General features: G+C 35.9%; 1 protein-coding gene across 1 annotated transcript in view; it reads right to left on the bottom strand.

Moving 5' to 3' along the window:
* The window catches only part of TBC1D22A (TBC1 domain family member 22A), a 174,591-nt gene that overhangs the window by 42,879 nt on the left and 113,623 nt on the right, over positions 1-18,089 (bottom strand). The window lies entirely within an intron of this gene.

Raw genomic sequence — 18,089 nt, 5'->3', positions numbered from 1 at the left:
CCTATCACAAGCACGTTTGTATTTCATCTGTGACAAACCTAGGTATATCTGTATATAGGTATTATCTGTAACCAGAATTAAGGAGAGGTATGAATCTACTTCTAAAACTTACATTCATTTTTTACAGATGTGTTTATCCCATTTCTGATGTTATCCAGTAGCTTGGATCTGTCCTGAAATACCATACTACCTATATCGTGGCATGAATGTATGCTTCATCTCCATTATCAGTAGTATGGGACCTCCATTTGAAATTAAGTTTTCCCATTATGAATTCTACTGTAGCAAACTACTAGAGTATTTTAAAACTATGGTCTATAGTTTTTACAACTAAAACTTGGTCTGTATTTGACTGAAATAAATGTTTTCACTAAAGGAAAAAAAATTAGTCATTGTAACACAAAACAAGTCATATATCTATTCCGATCTGCAGCTTTCTGTTCTAGTCCAAGTCAGCAGACGCAGTTACTTTATAAGCAGCCCTCTCTTCTCCCCCAAATTAAGATCTCTTAATTATACCTAAGAGTTCAGGTAAATTTATGGCGTTACTTTAAAAAATTTCACTGAGCAAGTTTTCTTGTATTACCACATTTATCTTACATTTTATATTCATTTCCACTAAGAACTGAAAAAAAAACCTAAATTATTTATGTTTAATTATCAATGTGATGATTGGGAACTAATGCTATGTAAAGTCTCATTAAAATAGCATTTAAAAATAGTAATTATGAAATTAAGCTCAGATTCTGACAAATATATAGGGATATGTAAACATTTCAAAGATTTATTCTTATATCTTATAAAACTACAGCATTTTTTATATATCCTCTACTGGTCATTTCAGAATTGCAATTTACTTTTTAGAAAAATACAGTGTTCTGCTCAAGTAAAGTAAGTGAACTGAAACACTTATGCAAAACATAACACGGTAATATAAAATTTATTTCCATTTAACCTAGAAGCACACAATACTTAAAATATTCCACATAATAACTTTAACAGTACAATGAAGTAATCTTAATGCAGTCACAAATGGAGAAAGAAAAATATTCTCCTCCTTCCTTTCCTTTTTCTCCACCCCTGATTAACAGAAGTGCAGTTATTTTAGTGTCCTACAGAGGGTAGTACACTAAACATCATGGTAGCAGCTACAGAAACTATAGATCATCCTGTCCAAATCGGTAAGAATTAAGAAAAGGGATAATGCCAATTATTTTCAGGGCAGTTTTAAGTTTAAAAGTGCAGTTTGAACTGAAAATACTTAATTTTGGAACCAGAAAAGGAAGAACATTCCTGTGATATTTTTCCTATTCTAGGAAAAAGATATACTTGAATAACACAATAAATTAACACAATGTAAAATCCCAGGACGCACAAAGCATATGGTAATTTTGACTAGAACTCTCTAGGGTTTATCTTAATCAGAAAATTCAAAGTAAAGTCCAATTTACCATATTAAAACTAGAGTTTTAGCAAATCATGTACTCACTACCATCCTTCTGAAAAATCTACATCTTTTACTTTAGATTTGGCATTTCCCTTGGGATGGAAAGTTAACATCTGTAAAAGCATAAATTGTATCTCAAAAAGACATACTTGAAAGAAAAGTGGTGCTACTACTTATAGTATCAGATATTATTATGGCAATATTTAAATATTTAAACACAACTCTAAAAATGCAGAAAACCAATTCAAAGAAAACAACCCTCTTCCTACTTTATTCTGTAAATAAATTTGAAGAACATGCTGTATCTTTTTTAAAAATCAGTCTTTGACAATAATCTTTTATAACCTAAATAACGATCCATTATAAAAATTTCTCCTTTAAAGAATGGCTACCTGAAGAGCATGGCACCAGCCTAATCATTTGTCATCAAACGCAAAAGGAGGGAAAAAGGAAAAAGATGGTTATGGGATGGAGGCAAATAAAGGTAGATTGAGACTGCTGGACAGATACAGAAAAAATACAGAATACTGCTGAGGATAGATAAAGAAAGAGGAAAACCATTTTTGCAAATGCAGTAGGAGACTGAATAGACTGTAGGCAGGAAAAATCATTTGAAGTATTAATTATTAATTGGGATATTTTATGTATTGGATTATTTGTTATCCTAGCAGAAGGAAATAAAGGTTTGTATTTCCTCAATCACATCACATGAGCAAAAAATGAGGGAACTGGAAGGAAGTTGCTTTGGTGTTAATATATACACTTAGCCTGCTTTCTTCTCCCCACTCTTCCAACAACATACGGGTTCTTGAAACATGCAGGGAAGGAGGGAGGATTAAAGAAATCTACCCGGAGATTAAAATGATACCTTTGAAGTAAGTTTACAGTAGCTGTTGATAAAATTGTTAGTCTTGCTTTCTGTTATACAGACTCACAAAAAAGAAATTACATAGGTAGCCAAATTAGATCATCATAGTATACTTTTTCTGACAACCTAGGAGTCTGATTCTGAGCCCAAAAATTCAGTCTACTGTAACATAACAAAGAGAATCCTTCCAGAGAAAGTCAAGATAAGTGGCTTTAAAAAATTAACAGCAAACAACTCAAAAACTGCAGTAATGAAAATTGAAAGTGTTTCAGAGGCACTGCAGAAAAATATCTGGAATTACATAAAAACCTGTACTTTTTCTTTAAATTTTTCTTTTCAACCTTTTTTTCCCCCAATACAATTTTCTTCAGCGCTTTTAAATGAAACCAAATAGGTTCAAATATGCAATTCATTAGAGAAAAAATGCATATCCCCCTATAGATTTAAAAACTCATCATGTTTCAGAGATAAGTCTCGGCAACGAAGTATCCAATGGATAGTTTTAGACAGTTTTGGAAATTGAGTAAAACAGCTAATGCATAATTGCCTTTTCTAACACCTGCTACCTATTATACTTTTCCATTCGTAGCTTTTGAAGTTGCAAACAGTTTGATCTCTAAATGTACATAAATGCAGACTACATGCTAGAAGCTATTTAAAATCAAATGTAAACAATGACCTTGATTTAAATATTTTAGCAAAAGATCTCAAGACAGATGTACAACTCTCCAGAAGACTTATTTTGAACGTATCACAGACAACTCAGGGCACATTATCTAAGCACCATCTGTCATTATCAATAAAAATCAGTTAGATTGTTAACATCACGAATATCTCATTGCCCTGCAAATGCTGGATCTCCTCTACAGCTGAAATGAGAGGCTTTCTTCATACTGCACTCCCCATATTTCCTTATTTAGGCAATCAGTGAAAGAACGCAAATTTTTTTGGATTACTAGATTGATTACTGTCTGGTCAATGAATAGTCTACCTTGCCTCCCATACCCTTGATATTTCAGTGTTTAGGAAGGGCGTGTACGTTTGTTGAGAGTAAATATAACACATGATCATTTTTTTAACTACCAGGAATGATTAAAGCTAGGAAACCGTGCCTGGGCTAAGTATTAAAATACCACATTTAACACTCACACAATGGTTCAGAGTTAAGGACTTCCAAGCATTTTATGATTACAGTTGAATATAGCAACTTTATGCAACTCACAGTATTTACTGTGCTACAAAGAGCAAACAGGTTAGATGTAAATAGCCTGATGTCATTTTCCCCAAAATATCCAATATTTTCTTTAGATTTAAGGCAGAAAAAGAGAAAAGCCAGTGCAGGATCATCATTGAAAGTGGAATGTGTTGGCTGATCCTCCAAGATTCACCTCTTCCATCTCTGGCTGAGAGCTCCAGCTTCCAAGGCACAGACTCAATATACTGTCAAAACTGAGACTCCAGTCTGAGAAGCAACACAGCACCAGCACACCACACAAAGGTCCACCTGGCTAGCTATCCTGCCACCAGGAATGAACAACAGCAGATGACTAGGAAATGGTGTAAGAGTACAAGCACAAAGCAGAACATTCCCATAATACTCTTCCACCTTGTAATGATTTCGTGCTCAGAGATGTCCCCTTATACAAGTGGTAGAATATTTGCATTTAATAGCTGTTAATGGATGTCATCACTTATCTGTCCAACACTTTTTGTAACTGAACATAATCATACAACTGCATAATGATACCTTGTTCTTCCTTCCTTTTCCAATAATTTAGAGCTTTTTTTTTTTTTCTTTCTTTCTTTCTTCACTGTTGTTGAGCTGGTATTTTCCTCTTGCATTGAGTGTTGAACGCTATCTTGAAGTGCATAGCTGTACAGGTAAAGTTAGGATTCACATGCACGATATCAGTTTATATTTGTTCACATGGAATTTCACATGTTATGTACTGCCTGGCTGTTTTTAAAAACATGAAGTCCTACAACTCCTTGCTGCCAAACTTTATTACTCTGAATAGCTCAGTGTTGTCATTAAACTTTGTTGTCTCACTCCTGTATCCCTTTTCCAACCACTTTAATCGAAAAAGCTAAAGCCTCATCAAAAACCGTAAAATATTATATGTTATTTTCCTTAATTTTGAGACCTGCCTACTTACTCGTACCATGTTTTCTAGCTTTCAGTTATTACCCAGACAAGGAAATTCCCTTTAATTCCACAGCAGTGTTGTAAATATACCTATTAAAAAGATTTATTTTTATTGAGTTAGCACATTTTCGATTGTCTTCTAATATTGCTTTTATCCCACCCTATTCTCAAAGGGATGAATCTAAAAGAAACAAGTGGCCAACAGCCCTTGTCTAAAATTAATCTAATCTAACAATAAACACAGCAACAAACTTGGAGATATATCTTTTAAAAACACTACGTTACTTATAGTTAGGACCTAAAAGCAACTGTTCCTAATTCAAGCACTCATCAATTAATATGAAAATTTATGAGCCTGTTTTATGTTTCCATTAAAATCAAATCTGATCTAAACAGAATTCACAGCCCTTTAAAATCTGTAATGGAAACTAACATTTTCAGGTAAAGACAGCAAGCCAGCAAAAAAACAATGCAAAAGTTATTGCCTCAACCCTTCCTCTTCCCAGTAAGACCCTTACAGAACAACTGGTTTTGTTTGTTTGTTTTTTCAAATCCTTGCAAGAACTGTGTTCACATTTCCTATTTCTGCTAGGAATGTTCAAAAAATTATCTTACCATGTTATATTAGATTTGGCAGATGTATGCTGAATGCTAGACCAGTTTTCATAAAAATTTAGTAGCTGGCCTCTCTGATGTAGTTAACAGCTTGGCAACAGGCCCACAAAGAAAACTTGTGCTGTTAAATCCCAGTTACAAGGAACACATACCACTGCTGGACTTTTTCTGGATCGATATTTTGCCTTGTAAGAATGTTCTATATAGCATGCAAAATTTATGGTAAGACTAGTAATCAATATCAAACACAAATGAGTGCTATTGATAACTATTTACTTGATTTATTCAGTCTCTCATTAACCATTATTTTAACAAGCATCTAATATAACTTTCCACAGTAGCTTGTACTTTGAGAACAGAGGTTAAATCCTCTTCACTTGCTAATACGTTCAGTTCAAACAGAATAAAAAATAAGTAACCTCAAGTGCGTATTTGACTTTTTGTCCTAGCTTTTCCAGAATTAAACTGCGGGAGGAAAAAAAAAATAAAAATCAGTGTTCCACATTTGGTTCATTTAAAGAATTCATCATGAATGGCCAGGATGTCAAGTGGATTCTCACTCACGGAGGTACCTTCACATCCAATACTGAAACGTGTCTTTCTTTTACAGTTATTTTTCTTCTTGTGGGTGGCAGTTTATTAGCTCCACATATAGGAAAAGTGCTAGATCTTAGCAAAGGAACGGAGCTTTCTGTACAGCCCCTTCTCTTCTTTCTTGCTAAATTTACAAAAGAAGAGGGAACAAAGTAGTTTTCTCGGAAAGTGCCTTTGATATAAAGGTAACGCTGAACTCTATGCAAGGAGAACAATTACATTTTGGAGCACTTATTTCCCATGCTTCTTTGAAAAGAACCTACATATGCACAGAAGGAAGAATTATACACAGTTACCTGCAAGAAAGCATGTTGATTTCTTTTCTGTAATTTGCCATGTTATTAAGCCCTTTCTCAGCTGCTGCGAAGAATGACCATTAGTTGTTCTTTGTACTTACTGAAAAAAATATTACATATACCTGGCTGGTTTGAATTCTAACAAACATAAGGCAAGAAGCTTCCATTTTAACTACTAGCTAGGGGTAGGCAGAACATAGCAAGAACAGAGACGTGGCAATGTGAGCATAAATTCTGCCACGATAGTCAATCATTGCAATCTTAACTAACAACTTGCAATATAAGGGTGATATATGAAACCCCAAGCTACTATTCTTAATTTGGGGTCCTATAGTAGGAAAAAACCAAAATAATAATAATTTTTTTTGAAAGTTTTTTTTTTTTCTTCCATGCAAATATTTAAGATCAAAACCTCCTAATTTGTTTGGAGATGAGAAGAGCATAACCTGCAGCAAGAACTAATGAATCTACTCTACGATGGTGTCAGTGCATTACCATATAACAACCACATACCATTACAAGCCCTCATCAACAACAGTGGATAATTTATACTGTTTAGGTTTTAGAAAGTGGTTGATTACTTACAGCTATATGTTATTTTGTTCACTCGAGTTAACGTATTAAATAACAGTATTAAAGTATTTCAGTTAGAGCCATTAATATGGTACCTAACTGCTTTGCCAAGTCATGCCATCATGTAATCTCTAAAGCAGAGAATCCCTACGTAATTAACACTGAGCATCACTATGCCCTTTATTCCAGAAAAATCTAACCCTGTAGCTATTTCCCAGGAAATTCATTTTGCATCCTTAATTTACTCAGATGCCCACCACCATAACTTAAAATCAAAGAGCTTCTCTCAAAGTGTGAGAGTAGTCATGGAAGTAGGGACTGAGGATAAAAGCAAAAGTAAAGTAGTAGCCCCCCAGCACAGATGAACTTAAAGAAAAGCTTTTTTTTTTTTAAATGATTTTTAAGACAGATTTGAGTGAAAATTTACAGACAAAATATTTTCAATGGCATGCACATTTGTGATACTAAAACCTTAAGTCTTCTTATATTTTAAGCTAGGCTTAAAGCTGGCCTTCAAGTATTCAGACATAATTGTCCAGCTGGAAAGAAATTTGTTTTGAAGTTTCCTGCTAATTAAAACCACATTCATTATATCTGAAATCATTAACTTAATTTGAAATGAAATATTCAAATTCTCTCTCAAGTTGTGACTTGACACCAATTAGCTGGCCAAAAATGGGATGGAAAAAAAAAAACACAAAAGCTGTGTCACACTGGAACCAATGTTGCTTTTATTCACAGAATTCTCCTTAAAGATATGCTTCACCTTAACAAAGCACATGGTAAATCCAGATCATTAGTAAAACCATGCTGCAACTGAGTTAATTCTGAAGAACTTTGCTTTAACGCAAACCATTTTTACATAAATGTTAACCTGCTTTAAGCAGACTACTAATTTGAAGGCACCATTTACAGCAACTTGCCCATCTGCGAGGAGAACATCAGAAGATGATGTGAATCACCCCCAGACCGCACCAATTCCGTAACTTGCTTTTACAAGGCAAACGAGCACAAATAAGCGGTGTGACTAATATTTACTAAATTAATTCCCTATTTCACCTTTTCAATTTCTAAACTATTTACCTCATGCATCATTTTAATTATTTTTGCAGTTCATTCCCAGAGAACCTCGATGCTGGGAAATTAATTAATGGATACAATAGAGAAACTGTCAGCATTGCTTAAAAACAGTTTCAGCATTGGCCTCATTTACATGTATCCTTTTATTCTAAACAAAAGGGCTGCTGATTTTTTTGTATTAAATTGTTAGTTCATTAAGAAGAGAACAATGATATCCTTTCTTCATATATTCACTGGTTATCACATTTTGCTGAAATACGTAATCCATGATCAAGACAACCACAAGAGCTTTTAGCCCCAGGATTTCAAATATATTGAAAGTTGTATAATAGTTGTATAATAGTTTGATTAACTGGCTTTAACATTATCATATTATTAGCTTTAATAAAAGTTATTATATTAATTATTCAAAACAGACCTATAAAAAGTAAGAAGTGTTAGGTTACTGCTTCACAAATGGAAAAGATCTTTTGAATAACTGTACAAATGCATATCCCATTTACGCCAAAAGACTAAAACGAAATGAACAACATCTAAATAACAGTATTAAAAGCCAATAGCTGCTCATTCCAAATTCTCAGAAAACAAAATATGTTTACTGGCACACTGCCAAAATGCAATCCAAAAACATCCTCTCGTCGGTTTTAGGCTACACGTCAGTTCCAGATAAGGAGGCTTACACGTTCACCTCTGCACAAACGTTGGTATTCTGATTGCAATAAACACCGACATGAATGATTCAAGTCATTTGAGAAGGCTGCCCGCAAAGGCTGTGGGGTCTCCTCCTTGGAGACCTTCAGAAGCCGCCTGGACGTGGTCCTGGGCAGCCTGCTCTGGGTGTCCCTGCTTGGGCAGGGGTTGGAGCAGCTGGCCTCCTGAGCGCCCTGCCAGCCTCAGCCATGATGCTGAGAAAAGTGTATTCAGTAACCCAATAAACATATTACTGAATTTTTGTCCAGTGAACAGAAACTCTACAATCCTCAAATTCCCACATCTGTAAAATCAAGGTATGATCACATCAAAGCACTACACTAATGTTTTGTGAAGATTTCTTATTAGATTCTGAACATGAAATAGAATTTTTATCAATACCTCTTGTGTCTAAGAAGAAATAGTAGAACTCTAATTTCTTCTTCATAACAACTAAATTATCTACAGTGGTATTCCAATGACTTTGTGTTTCTTTCAAGGAACACACCAGAAGAACTGAGGACTAGCAAATACATGTAACGCATTCAGACACGTTTTCTGATAGGCGGTCTTGTTGACTAAGAAGATACATGGACAAGATGTACCAAAGTACCGAAAAGGTATCCAGGAGCTATTACCTTCCCTTCCTGTTTTCTAAGCTAACAGAGCTTTCTAAGCTTAGTCAGAAAGTCTTGACAGAGCCAAGAATACCACCCAGGTTTCCAGCACAACCATTATGAAGATACTCAAGATACCACACTAGCTTTTTTTATAACCTTCTCTCACCATTAGACCACATTACATTCTATAAACTAGCAACAAAATCCTTAATTTCTGACCATCAATATTTCTCTGGAGACCAGGAAATTGTTGGAGCCAGTATTTTCCTCTATTTGCTGGCCTGCAAAAATCTGAACACTTATTCATGAAAATGCTGCTTCCTTGCAGAGCACCACTACTTGAATCAGTCTCTGCCTGGGGACGGCAATTTGCCTGAACGTTCAATCTCATCTCATGACGATGATCTAATTGCACCAAGCTTTTCATGACCACATGACTGCTTAACAACATTCCTTGGCCTGTGAGCTTTACGCGTCTTTCAGCTGCTATTAAAACTAACATACTAATAATGCCACAAAAACTGAAGTGGGCAGCTGCTGCATGCAGCAGCATCTTCCCTGTCACTGATTAAACAGAAGTACAACATCTGAAAACATTAGTCAGCTGCTCGTCAGCTCTGTCCAGACACCAGCTCTACAGCTGTGAATGTGCAAAGTTATATAAAAGGGATGATGTCAAAAGCAACTGAAAAGCCAGCGCCATTACACATTCCAAGTACCTGAAAATTGTCGCTTGCACAGTATCACAGGTGGAAATGTTAATAATGCATGTATTTTAATTAAATTCATTAGATACTTAATAGCTATTGCCAGGAGCTTGATCTTGTCTGGATGAATAAGCTGCTTCTTACCTACACAGTTAATACAAAAGACTCACCAAGACGATACAATAAAAAAAAAGCTCTTCAGACCATTCCTACTCCCATCCATCAACTGGTTTGCACAGAGGTAGAGTAACAGTGATGACAGGATGCAGCTTTGCTGAATTCTGATCAGAGTGAGAAATCCACTGTACGTAATTGACTCGAGCACAATTTTATTAGCTCCAACACAAATATTTCTTCTCAATAACATTATTGTCCTGAAAATGCTGTGATGTCTCAATGGAAGCAATAACTTCCTTAATACGCACATTTCTCTCAAGATATTGAACCAAGGGAAGCTCTTATCTTCTCAAAATGCTGAAAATCAAACCATGATGGACAGCAGAATAATTAGGTCAAAGTCTGCACTAATGATCAGTCTTCACATTGTACGACTGATTAAAGACAGCAGCATGAAACAAAAGACTCATGTGAGAATGGCAGCACGCTTGCAGAACTCTTGCAGTTTGTTTTATCAAGGTTGTCTAGAGGATAACACTGATGCTACAACTCCCATCTCTGAGAACCAAAAGTTCTGACTTGACCCAGAAGAGTCCTGTGAAGTTATGGTACAGCAACACTTAGATTTTTCTCCAGCTCAGACGTACCATACCCGAATCATTAACACTTTTGTAAGTATATAGACTGCAACTGCATTGTTTTAGGAATAGTTTTTACAAGAACATCCTATAGTAGCACAAATGAAGAAAAAGTGATGGAAAAGTAAAGCAAATTTTAAGATACTGCTTATATAAAATGTTGCACATAACTTTTTTTTTTTTTCCCTGGACAACCCTACTCCACTGCAGATACAGCAGAGCCGTGTAGCTTGGAAAGCCCTCGCTCTACAACAGCTTCTTCCAGACTGACAGCCTGAAGTGACCAGTACAGCTTCATCTGTTTTTCACATGCGACAAAACATCACGGGAGCTTGAAGTTTAAGCTATTCAAACCACTTACTGCTGTCAAACACATGCCTTGCCTTTTCTTTCCACCAGCTTTTGTCAGCATCTCTCCTCTAACCCATGCTGGCATTAAAAGGGCCTGGTGTGAAACACCGGCATCCTGAGACACTTCCGACAGGTGACAAAACAAACAGTGCCCTACTTATTACCTCCACGGCTTTAAGCAGCTCAAAACAGGAATCACAGAATCACCGAATCATTTAGCTTGGAGAAGACCTCTAAGATCATCAAGTCCAACCTCTAAGATAGCTTTGATCTAAAGAAAAGCTTTTCTTTTAGGACAGGACACAGAATTTTCAGCAGAAAATTAACCTGAAAGCATAATACCAGTCCTACTCAAACCTGAGTACTGTATCCTGCATTAGATTCCTAAACACTGCTCGAAATTTTCAGAAACGTCTTACAATTGATTTCATTTAAGCCTTCAAGAAGTTATAAACAATACCTGCAATGGTTTAAAAAAAAAAACAGTAAAAGAAAAAAATTCATTTCCATTTAATTTTCCAACCAAACCAAATATTGTCTACCCAAGATGTGAACTAAAATAATAGATATTAATAGATGTATATCAACATATGATTTGACTTCATCTGTCCTATATAATAGTATTCAGCTTCCTAATATTTTTCAAATTAAACTGATTTTCCCTACATGATTTTGCTTATACCAGTGAAGATTGGTCTGAGCAGTATTATATTTTGTTTGCAAAAACCAGTTTGGTTTTTGCTCTGAACTTTTACTCTGAACTTTTAGGCTGTAAAACTTGACAAGAATTTAATGCTCAAATGCTGGAAAGCAGGATGTTATGCTATATGTTCAAACATCGACTGAAGTCAAAGCTAATATTTTATTAGCTCAGACATCATTTAAACTCCAAACACAGCTTCCTTTGGTACCTAGCTACAACATTTTAAACACAGTTTACTCACAGAACCATGGAGTTGGTTGGGTTGGAAGGGACCTTAAAGACCACCCAGTTCCAACCCCCTGCCATGGGCAGGGACACCTCCCACCAGACCAGGTTGTCCCAAAGCCCTGTCATCCCCAGTTACTTGGTGTATGTTGCTATTCCTTGACTTCCAACCCCCCTCAGCTGTTATCCAAAAGGTAAAGGATGTAGAAAAATGGAATAAAACATAAAATACAGTTACTGTAGGTATTCTGAGCCTTCAAAAAAATTGCAAGCAGAGATTTTATGATGGCCTGTATTGATCACCTAATATCATTTTGGGAAACAGGTTTTCCGTACAAGTCATTATTCAGGCTAGTGTTGAAAACTTACCACTACAAAATCTCTGCTAGCATGGAATGGCTCCATGGAAAGATGAAGCTATACTGACATAGTTTGTAGCTCATTCCAGTCGAAGTGGAGACAGTGCAGTGCTGTTAATTGGAAGCAATGTGCTCCAGCCAAGCTGTGTGCATTCCAAAAGGAGCTGTGAACAAAGACATCAGCTCACCCGACGTCCTGCTTCAGATTTACACTCTCAAGAGACTCCCAGAGCCACGTACAGACCGCGTGTCCAGATGCAGTGATAAGGTTCAGGGATAGAAAAGAGTGGTGTTAAATAATTAACTGATTCTAGGAGTTTTACAATTCTCAAAACAAGCTATGTGCTACTGAAGATAAATCCTGGACACTTTTCAAGAATCCGTATTTGCCCACACAACTTTCAGACAGCAGGGACTCTATCAAGAACATTTCTACAGCTGCTGATTTTTCATGTTATCTCAATAGTAGTAGACAAATTAGAATAAAAGAAATGAAAAATTAAACATCAAAAATCAAAAATATACTGCAATCATACATTTAGTCTACGCTTAAATATTTAACAAAAGTGATATGACAACATGCAACAAAAACGTATTTCAATTTGTATTTTCATAGGAATCCCCCAAAAAATTATGAAATTAAAAAAAAACACCAAAAAAAAAAAACAACAAAAAAAACAGATGTTGGCTTATTTAAAAATAAAGCAACAGCTGTAATCAACTACATAAAAGTGAAATATTTTCAGGAAATATTTTTCCTGAAGTATTAAACTGAAGCTAAAACGTACCTAAGAAACAACTTTCCTCTATCTGCAATCTAAGCTTTAAAAAAGCATCATTAATGAAAGTTGTTTATAGCTTTCAGAAAGGACAGATTGATTTGTTTTCCCACTACCACACTGCTTTTCTGCAGGTTTGATAAATTACTACAAAGAAAGAAAGAATCTAGTTAGAAAGAAGAAAAAACTGTTTATTAGCAAAGAGGAAGACTATTAGAATTTAAAGCCTCAACTATGAAAATGCTACTGTGAAAAGATATTTGGTAACAATGTATAAAATTTTTTAACCTACATAAGAATTTATTAAAGGATGCATTTTCTATTGGCCTGACCTGTATTTTGTATGTTATACACAACTTCTCTCAATTTATAGAAAGAAAAGAAAATAGTAGACTGCTGAGGTTATCTGACCATTTTTATCCATAACTTTTTGCAAAAGAGAAAAAATAATTGAATTGACAGTACTTAAACAAAGAAGCAAAAAAAGCACAAGCATTTCAGCTGTTATCTCTATTGCCCTATCTACTAGATCATGTTTACAATCTGAAATAAACTTATGTATTTCTGCCCAGAATGCAAGAAACCTGCTGTACAGCTTTTTATATCTATTTAACTTATTCAAGGTATTGCAGTTTCCTAAGTCACTGCATAAAACTTGCATTTTCAATACTATTTATTGTGTTTCATAAAAGTTCCATTAGAAACAAATTCAGAGCAGATGTAAATTGGAGGTATCATTTTCATTTATTACTTTTCCTAATACCTTTTTCATTCAGAGGTATCAACACAAACTCCAGAATTAGTCATTGTTCTCAAGGACAGATAAAGGACAAAAAAAATCACAGCATACAGACTCTAATTATTGTCATCTATCAACAACAATAGAAGATATACTGCAGCCATACAACACAGTGTACGGTAACCATATGGATATTTATGATGATCTAATTTAACAGTATTGTGAAAGATTGGAGGTTTCATATGCTTTCAGGTTGTGTGGGTTATATTTCTTTTCAAAAACAGACACCAGGAGGTCACCAGGATGCCTAAAGAGGGAAAGGGAGATCCTGTTAGAGCTTCCCTTCAGAGCAGCTGGTGACACCTAGGAAGGAAAGGGTCCAGTCACAACAGCGAAGGGCAAAAGAAAAATTGTGGGGGAGAACTCTGGGGCTCCAGCAACCAGAGCCAGAAAGCCTGATGAGAGGATCAGGAAGCAAACAGAGCTTGATGAAACAGATCTTCTAGAGGTGAGAGAGGACTCTGAGGAGCTTGCTAGTATTCAGAAAGACTTTGAGGTCACAGCTACTGCAGGATTTTGGTTTGGATCACAAGCATTTTTGAAATGCATCCCTCAGTAATTCTCATGTACGTTCACATTTTCATTATGGTGCAAACTATGTGAAAAACAATCATGGCTTGCACTGTAGAGTTTTGTTCTACACATCCACTCCTATTGCACTGTACCATTTGCCAACGCAGACAAAGTCAAACCTGGAAACAAACCTGCCCTACAAAGATGCACCGAATAGGAGTAAAGTTGCCTACAAATTTCTTTTACTTCCCTTTTAACTAGTCATAAAATTCTATTTAATAAACTACTTATTCTAAATTATATTTAATAAAACCTAGCCTTCAGGCAATTTTAAAAGCCTTTTTCAAATGTTTTCAGGTGAAAGAGGAGGAGATGCGTTAATCCACCTCATCCTACTGAGTATTCAAGGACCTGTTACAGGTAGTACAGGCAGTTAAGATCTATCCTCCTGCATGGTAGAATTTCTACAAAGTTCTTGCATCTTCTATTTCTTATATCTTCTATTTCTATCATCACTTGCAAACACAGTAGAAAAAAATGGCAGTCAGACTGGGAATTTGACATGTTTCACCATATTCCCTCTGCAAGAAAAGACAATCAGACAACCAAAGTATTTTAGTTTCGAAAAGGTTCAGCCAAACTAAACCATGATGGAAGAGTCTGTGATTTTATCTCAGCCATCTGCTCAGTTTATAAGCAAGGAACATTTGATATACTGGAACAAATTCAAAGTCTTCAATCTGCCTCCTGTGGCAAGAAAAAAGAGGATACTGCAGGGCAAAAGACAGTAAAAACTGGATTTCCATCATTTCCTGGAGTAGTCAAACACCTTTTCACTCCAGACTAAAACAGAATATCATGCCCAAATTTTCTTTATTCTGGTATAGAGAACTAGAGAAATACTACGATCGCTGCTCCTACTATCACTTATAAATAAACTGAAGATTTCTCAGCACTCCAAAGTCAAATGGATACCACTATCTTCCCTCTAGGATAAGTGAGCATAGCTAATTCATAATTATCATCACATACTTTTGTTGTTCACTCTCTGTAAGACAGCATGGACATACACAATTGCTAGTCCAACCCCCAGCAGTAACGGTATTCATCTGTAATCTTGTGAGCCTTTCCAATGGCCCTACTACTTGACTTCAATCAGCTGTAAAGCTCCTTTATTCTGTTATCACATCAGTGTGAGGGAATGAATGCCAAGGATTGAATGCCCTCCTAAAGGAGCGCAGTCATGCTGTTAGAATTGCAATGAGCTTCATCTGACACTGCTCAACACGTTCCTTCGCACACCCTCGCTCTTGCAGAGGAAGGCATGCATGACAAAAATAAATATCTGTTTGGTGCAAACGCTAAAAAACTTATCTACAGAATAATATACTAAATAGAGCATATAACAGTTTAATAGAAAGTGTTTAAAGTTAATATAAACAATGCAATTAATAACAGAGTTACCGACAGCAGTTGTGTTCCATTTGTCAGAAGAAAGGGATGGGCGGAATAATTATTCTACAAGTGAGAAAGATTCGGAATTTCGATAGAGAATGCCTCGTCTATTAATAGACAATTCTCCTTAAGCTTTTTTAATTCTGCTGATGCAAGAACCTAAGCGTAGAATTGTTCTCGCTCATTACAATAAGGAGAAGAAAACAAGAAATACAATCCAAACCCGGATGGTTGTCGATACTCTACGCAGAATCTTCTGGTAGCTCAGTCTGTCTCCTCCCCGTTGCGTTTACTGTTGTGAACATTGCTTTAACCAAAACACGGGGTTCAGCCTGGCATGATATCTCTGCTGGTGTGCCCCGAGACTCTAGACTACCATATCTACAAAGCTATCAGACAACCCAGGCAGGAAGCTGAACTGTCATTCATAATTTAACATTGCTTTTTAGGACTGACTGGGACAAAGATTTTGCTGCTTTTAATTTCAAAAACATCAGCAGCACTCAACCATGACAGTAAGCTGTGCTTTAACAGGAAGAACAAAAGCGCATCTTTCTAGCTCAAGAATATTGGTGGTTTTTCAGTAGCAAATGCATTGTAAAAAGCTTTAGGAAAATTTACATTTCCATGGTCAGTTAGGATAAAAACATTTTCCAAACAGCTATAAAACAGTATTTTTCCTCTGTAAGTGTTGTTTCTACTAAATATTTCTTTTAAATTTCAATCAAATTTATTATTAATGATACTGAAAAACCAACACAATCTTAAATTCTGTTTATACTGCCGTTTCCTTATATACTAGGGTATTTTCATTGCAATTCCTCAATTAATATATTTTTTTTAAAGTCTTCCTTGCATGTGAGCATATTTAAATTCCTACACTTTTCCATTAAAGACCAAGAGAAAGGGTGGTATATTATTTAACCAGAAGCAGATTATTTGAATAGGGTAATACACTCATCAGTCCATTTTGGAGCAAAGAAGAATACAATGAAATCTCTTTGCTGTAAAGTATCTGTCAGCATCAACTCCTGCTTGAAGAAGCAATCTTTATGTCCCTTCTTAGGGATAAGGCATTGATGTGGCAAGTGAATTGGGCTTCTGAACGCTGTCTCTAGAACATGAACTGACATCTCAGCTTAGTGGAGTCGAGCCACTCAATGAGCGACTCAACTGATATTTTCACGAAGAGTTGCCATGATCCAGTGACACAAACAGCAACTTTTCCAGTAGGAATGTTTTAAATATTGTCTCCCGTACTTCCCAGTCATTGAGAAAAGATCAAAACTGAGCAGAAGCATCTACTGAAGGCTTTCCCCAGTGTAAGTACATAGCTGAAATTATTGCTTCTTCTGCGGTGCTAGACTGTAGAACATAGCATGCTGGTGACAGCCTAAGTAATGCGTGCAGGGAACTCTCAGCCACAGAAGAGAGGGCATCAAGACAAATTATTAAAGGTGCCTTTTTTTTTTTTTTTTTACTGTAGGTGAGCAACAAAAAACATTATAACTATTATACTAGCTATATCCTAACAAAAAGTTATTAGAACGTGCAGGCAGTAAAACCAAACCGCATCACACGTGGAGATGGGCATGAGAGAAATGAGTGCTTCCAACGCGGCCGCTCAGACACCTCTCCCAACACCTGCCTCCTCTCGCAGCACGCAAGCTGCTCCTCCATTGTGCACACACCCCCAGTGACAGGAGGAGAAGCAAGCACTCACAGCTCACACACGGTTTCAGGACATACCACTATCCAAAAGGACTAGGCTGTGCCAAATGCAGATTCCAAGAAGACACACACGCTTGAGGAGCTGAAGTCCTTTCAGGGTTACAACATGCTGCTTTTACACGACATTAATGAACGCCTGGACATCAGTTCCAGGACTTAGCATGAGACTGAGGATGTAGTTAGCTATGTGCTTTCATAAAGAATTCTTCAGGAAGCTTACTTCTACATATGTTCAACTTCATACCTCCAAGAGCTTTTTCTAAATATGGAGAGTTTTCTGAATCACAATTTACTTTTGTTCCTGAAAACAGTGAAGCAGAATAAGGACAAAGGGGGAAAAAAAAGTACATTGGTGAGTAAACTCTATAATGAAGATTTAACTCCAAAAGATCTACTTTTTTTTTTTTTTTACTGATACTGGCAAAATTTTTGCAAATAACACTAGGAAAAAAACAATTATAGCAACCATTTTGCTAATCTGGAAAAGCTAGATACAATACAGGGAACAGCTTAAATCATACAAATATGAATTCAACTCTAAAAGAAAACCGATGCTTGTGACATTTTAACACCCAAATGAGTAATTGCTAAATTCCTCATACACAAGTCCTTCACGGAGACTAAAATTTTCTACTATAAAAGCACCTGTAATATAACTCTACTTTTGTATAATTTTCTTTTAATGACCTAGACTACGCAATGTGATGGAAAACTTAACAATGCAGTATTTAATTCTAACAAAAAGGAACATACTGGAAAAAAAAATCAATATGGCTTTAAAGA

Source organism: Anser cygnoides, chromosome 1, assembly GCF_040182565.1.
Source record: "Anser cygnoides isolate HZ-2024a breed goose chromosome 1, Taihu_goose_T2T_genome, whole genome shotgun sequence".
In the NCBI taxonomy this organism is placed as follows: domain Eukaryota; kingdom Metazoa; phylum Chordata; class Aves; order Anseriformes; family Anatidae; genus Anser; species Anser cygnoides.
The sequence above is the reverse complement of the archived record's forward strand: the minus strand, read 5'-3'. Positions and strand labels throughout refer to the sequence as shown.